We start from the raw sequence: 6,000 nt of genomic DNA on the forward strand, positions 1-6,000 counted from the left end.
ATCCCGCAAGTTTCTACATTCAGGAATCCATGGAGAGTTGGCTAATTGGATACACAATTAGCGATGGTAGAAAGCAGAGGGTGATGGTAAGAGGTTGTTTCTCAGACTGGAGGCCCACGACTAGTAGTGTGCCTCAGGGGTTGGTGCTGGTCCATTGCTGTTTGTCATCAATATCATCAATTTGGATAAGAATGTACAAGAATGGTTAATAAGTCTGCAGGTGACACTAAAATAGGTGGTATAGTAGACAATGAAAAAGGTTATCATAAGTTACAGGGGGATCTCGATCAACTAAGTAAGTGGGCCAAGGAATAGCAAATGGAGTTTAATTCGGTTAAGTGCAAGGTGTTGCATTTTGGAAAGTCAAATCCAGGTAGGACTTCCACAGTGAACAGTAGGGCACTGGGGAGTGTTGTAGAACAGAGGGACATTGGAGTACAAGTACATGGTTCACTGAAATTGGAGTCACAGGGAGACAGGGTGGTGAAGAAGGCTTCTGGCACACTGGCCTTCGTAAGTGAGGGCATTGAGTATAAAAGTTGGGAGGTCAAGGTGCAGTTGTACAGGACGCTGGTGAAGCCACGCTTGGAGAACTGTGTTCAGTTTTGGTTGCACTGCTAAAGGAAAGATTGGTGTTAGTTTATTATTGTCACTTGTACTGAGGTACAGTGAAAAGCTTGCCTTGAATACCATTTGTACAGATCAATTCATGGCAGTGCATTGAGGTAGTACAGAGTAAAAACAATAACAAAATACAGAGTCAAGTGTCACAGCTACAGGGAAATGCATTGCAGGTAGACAATAAGGTGAAAGGTCATAACAAGGTAGATTATGAGGTCAAGAGTCCACCTCATTATATAAGGGAACCGTTCAATAGCCTTATCACTGTGGGATAGAAGCGGTCCTTGAGCCTGGTGGTATGTGCCCTCAGGCTCCTGTATCTTCTTCCTGATGGGAGAGGGGAGAAGAGAGAATGACCCAGGTGGGTGGGGTCTTTGATTATGCTGGCGGCTTTACCGAGGCAGCCAGAAGTATAGACCATGGAGTCCATGGAGGGGAGGCTGGTTTCCACGATGTGCTGAGCTGTGTCCACAACTCTCTGCAGTTTCTTGCAGTCCAGGGCAGAGCAGTTGCCATACCAAGCCTTGATGCATCCAGATAGGATGCCTTCTATGGTGCATCGTTAAAAGTTGGTGAGTAAGGGGACATGCCAAATTTCTTTAGCCTCCTGAGGAACTAGAAGTGCTGGTGAGCTTTCTTGGCCATGGCATCTATGTGGTTGGACCAGTACAGGCTATTGATGATGTTCAAGCCTCAGAACTTGAAGCTCTCAACCTCAGCACCATTGATGTAGACAGGTGCATGTATACCACCGCCTTTCCTGAAGTCAATGACCAGCTCTTTTGTTAAAAATGTTATTAAACTGAAAAGAGTGGAGAAAAGGTTTACAAGGATGTTGCCAGTTCTTCAGGGATTGAATTATATGGAGAGTTTGTACCGTCTAGGACTTTATTCCTTGGAGCATAGGTGACTGAAAGGTACTCTCATAGAAGTGTATAAAATCATGAGGGGCATAGACAGGGTAAATGCGCACAGCCTTTTTCCCAGGGTTGGGGAATTAAGAACTAGACAGCAGATTTAAGGTGAGAGGGGCAATACTTAATAGGAACTTAAGTTTTTTTTTACACAAAATGTGGTATCTATGTGGAATAAGCTGCCAGAGGAAGTGGTTGAGGCAGGTACAGCAACAGCTTTTAAAAGACTGTTGGACAAGTACATGGATAGGAAAGGTTTAGGAGGTTATTGGCCAAATCCTGGCAAATGGGACTCACTCTACGATTCTATTCAACAGAACATGAGCCAGATGGCAATCATAACCAGTGAATGCAGTTCATTCTTAACTGCCCTTAGAGAGGTGGTAAGCATCTACTTGAAACATGGCAGTCATCTGTTTTCCTTTCTACATATTCCACTTGTCAAATACTTACATTTTCTGTTTATATTTCAGCTTGATGATTGTGGTGGAATACAATTCAACAGCTGCTGATGGCCAATAATATCTCCTAGATATTTAGCTAAGTGCTAGATCTGCATTGATTTGTGCCATTGTGATGGCAACATCTCACACTTGATAGAGGGTGTCCTTGGTGCAGGGGGGTGATGGGGTTTGTGTAGTTGTCACTCGTACAGTCACTGTCACGTATCTGCAGCAGGTAGATTGGTGAGGATGTCATCTACGTTTATCTCTCCTGTTTGTTCATTCACCTTCTGCTATTGACCTACTCTGGCAGTTATGATTCATTCAGCTCAACCAACAGTGGTGCTACAGCGACAATCTCGAACGTGGACATTTAAATCCCCTGACATCAGACCCAGTTGTGGCATTAAGTGTTACTGTTACTATAGTCCTTAGACCCATTAATCATTACTGAACCAATTTTTGGTCCAGTCACCAGCAAAATACTCCCCAATTGCCTCGTGTAACATTCAAGTACAAAGCTCAATCAACAAACAACTTGGGGTTAGGGATGACTTCCTTTGACTTCAATTCAATGATTTCCAATGTGACTGATGAGGCTATTAAGGGACTCATAGACAGTTTCAAAGGTGCTTGATGGGTAGTTTGGGAGGTAATACACTCCTTCAGCTATTCACACAAGGCTTTAAATTACTCCGGATTATGGACTCAAGGTTCATATCATCCTCAACAATCCTTCTCCATTTTGAAAAGATATGGGTCAGCAATTCCAACATCAATTGATGTAGTATCTCTTGTAGGAGGCTATGAGAACATCCTTGAATTATTTCCTCTGTCCACTTGGTAATCTCTGGTCATCTTGCGGCTCAGAACAGTTGTGGGAGTTTGACGTTGGGCACGTGAATGACGTGGCCTGCCCATGATACAAAGATACACCGATGCTGCTCGACCCGCTGAGTTCTTCCAGCAGATTGTTTGTTGCTCCTGATTCCAGCATCTACAGCCTCTCATGCCTACAAAGATCAGTGGCATTGTGGATTGTGTACAGAACTGCCAAAGGATATAGCAGGATATAGATCAGTTGCGGATATGGGCAGAGAAATGGCAGGTGGAGTTTAATCTGGCCAAATGCAAAGTGTTGCACTCTGGGAGATCAAATGTAAAAGGACAGTATACAGTTAATGGCAGGACCCTTAACAGCACTGATGTACAGAGGGATCTTGGGGTCCAAGTCCATAGCTCCCTGAAAGTGGCTGCACAAATTGATAGGGTGGTAAAGAAGGCACATGGCATGCTTGCCTTTATTAGTCGAAGCACTGAGTTCAAGAGTCAGGAAGTTATGTTGCAGCTTTATAAAACTCTAGTTCGGCCGCATCTGGAGTATTGCATTCAGTTCTGGTCACCCCATTATAGGAAGAATGTGGAGCCTATGGAGAGGGTGCAGAAGAGGTTTACCAGGATGATGCCTGGATTAGAGGGCATGTGCTATAAGGAGAGGTTGGACAAACTTGGGTCGTTTTCTCTGAAGTGGCGGAGGCTGAGGGGAGACCTAATAGAAGTTTATAACATAATGACAGGCATTGATAGAGTAGACAGCTGGTATCTTTTTCTCAGAGTCAAAATGTCTAATACTAGAGCATATGCATTTAAGGTGAGGGGGGAAAGTTCAAAAGAGATGTGCAATGAAAGTTTTGTTTTTAAACACGAGAGTGGTGGGTGCCTGGAATGCATCGCTGGGGGAGGTAAGGAGGCAAATAGAATAGAGGCATTTAAGAGCTCTTAGATAGGCATATTCATATGCCGAGAATGGAGGGATATTGACCTTGTGTAGACAGAAGGGACTAGTTTAGTTAAGTGTTTAGATACTAGTTTAATAGTTCGGTCCAACATCGTGGGCTGAAGGGCCTGTTCCTGTGCTGTACTGTTCAATCAGAGCCAAATGAGTGTAACTGGGGCCTCAATACTCAGAAAATGAGCTTCCATAGCCTCCCATTGGGTACAGAATTCCAAAACTACACTATATCGAGTGAATATTTCTTCAACAAAGGAAGATGACAGCTTACAGGAAAGTACCAACCAGTAAGCACTGGGAAAACATCCAAAGCTATTTGTAAGAAATGTTATCAGAATCAGGTTTATTATCACTGACTTACAGTTGTGAAATTTGTTTAATTATTGCAGGGCACTTAGAAAAATTCATGGTAACAGGGTTTTGGGAGTAAGCAATCGAGTTTAACTAATCTATTGGAGTTCTTTGAAGAAGTAACATATGCTGTGGATAATGGAGAGCGAATGGATATACCATACTAAGATTTCCAGAAGGCATTTGATACTGTGCTTATCAAAGATTATTGCAGAAAATAAAAGCTCATGGTGCAGAAGGTAACATTAGAAGATTAAGCTGGCTAACAGGAGATAGCAGGCACAAGTAAATCTTCTCTTGGTTGGCAAGATGTATCAAGTTATGTGTTACAGGGTCAGTTCTCTCCAACATCCTACCATCAAATAAAACAGTACAGCTAAGGCTACATGTTTTTCCTGTTCAAATCAATTCATCACATCGAGCACCCATACAGTTCAACAGTTACCCAAATACCTTCAAGGATAAATCTTCCAATTCTGATGCACAGTATGTGAGGAAGTAATGAAATGATCAAAGTGACACTCAGGACGTCGCTGCAGATTAAATTCTGCACGCCTTTACACTTTGATTTCAGAGCATTCATACCCAGTGCCCAGGCCAATATCTATATCTCAACCAACATCAACAAAACAGCTTTGGTTACCATCTCAGAGCTCTTTGTGGGCGTTTGCTATACACAAACTGGCTGACACTTTTCCATATTACTTAAACAATGCCCTAAAATCATAAAACTTTGGGGATAGATACTGGAAATCTGAAATTAAAACGATAAGTGCTAGAGGAGTTAACAAAGATAACGCAGAGCAGTTGCGATGGTAGGTTATCGACCTGTTGCTTTCTCTACAAACGCTAACTGACCTGCATTCTGTTGATCACTTCAACAGTGATCGCACTTCCTTCACCTGTGAAGTGCTCGGTGCCATCCTGAAGCGACTTGCGTTCTTTAGTACAGATGGAAAGAGTTTTGATCGGATAGCAGGAAAGCTACCCACTTAAATCTACAAACAGACACACACACAGTCCCCAACATTTAAAAGTAAACACATTGCGGATAAAAACTCACATCAGCTGCAGCTTTAATTAAGGTGCGGGCAGTTTGCAGATCCCCCCTCTGATCTTCTGCCCCGTGACAGTTCGGGGAGGGAGCAGGACCGACTCTTACACCTTCCGTACCACAGTGCAAGCACCTCTCTCGTTCTCCTACCTGGCGACGAAGACACGGCAGAGCCCGACTGCCTTTTCCTCACCAACAACCTTCTCCGGTCGCCACACAAATCCGCGCGCTTTTCCCGGCGAGGCCCAGTGCGCAGGCGCGGGTTCAAACCTGGCGCCTTCCTGACAGCGAGACGTTTCCGCTTCTAACGGACGCCGGGCAGCGGACTTCCGACAACAACAACCTTTTAAAGTTTTATATAAATATACATATATATATATGTATATCCATTCAAGGGACATGAGTTTCGTCGACCGAGACAGTATCAAATTGCCTGTCCCTTGAGAAGATGCTGGTAGGCAGCTGCACGCCGTGAGGTGTGGGGATGCTCACCAACGTGGTTGCATTTAGTTACGTTTATGTAGCGCCTGTTTCGTCGGCAGATAGGCCAAGAGATGTTCCCTAGGTGCCTCATCACCTCCACCTGAGAGCGAGCTGCCTTGTGAGATAACGGAGCGAAGTTGGGAGGTTTTAAGGAGGATTTTGCAGAGGTCTAAGGAGGGACTTACAGAGTTTGGCGCTTTGGTGGTGGTTGTTCGTCACTTGTTCTGGAGAAAGACCGTGACATCTCTATAATGCTGCGATGTGTACAGAGATGGCTGATTAAGACCAACGTGGGCTCGAAGGTTCCTCTCACACGGGTGACAGAGGTGTAGGGATGCTGTA

General features: G+C 44.1%; 1 protein-coding gene across 3 annotated transcripts in view; it reads right to left on the reverse strand.

The window, feature by feature from the left end:
* Positions 1-5,418, reverse strand: part of ncapg2 (non-SMC condensin II complex, subunit G2) — a 70,827-nt gene extending 65,409 nt beyond the window's left edge. For 2 of the 3 annotated variants that reach the window (XM_052016342.1, XM_052016340.1), the window contains exon 1: positions 5,185-5,405. The gene's annotated coding sequence lies outside the window, so the exon portion shown is untranslated. Of the gene's footprint in view, positions 1-5,184 lie in introns of all 3 variants that reach the window. The other variant, XM_052016341.1, reaches the window with a different exon arrangement.
* Positions 5,419-6,000: the final 582 nt, after the last annotated feature.

This window comes from Pristis pectinata, chromosome 5, assembly GCF_009764475.1.
Source record: "Pristis pectinata isolate sPriPec2 chromosome 5, sPriPec2.1.pri, whole genome shotgun sequence".
Lineage (NCBI taxonomy): Eukaryota > Metazoa > Chordata > Chondrichthyes > Rhinopristiformes > Pristidae > Pristis > Pristis pectinata.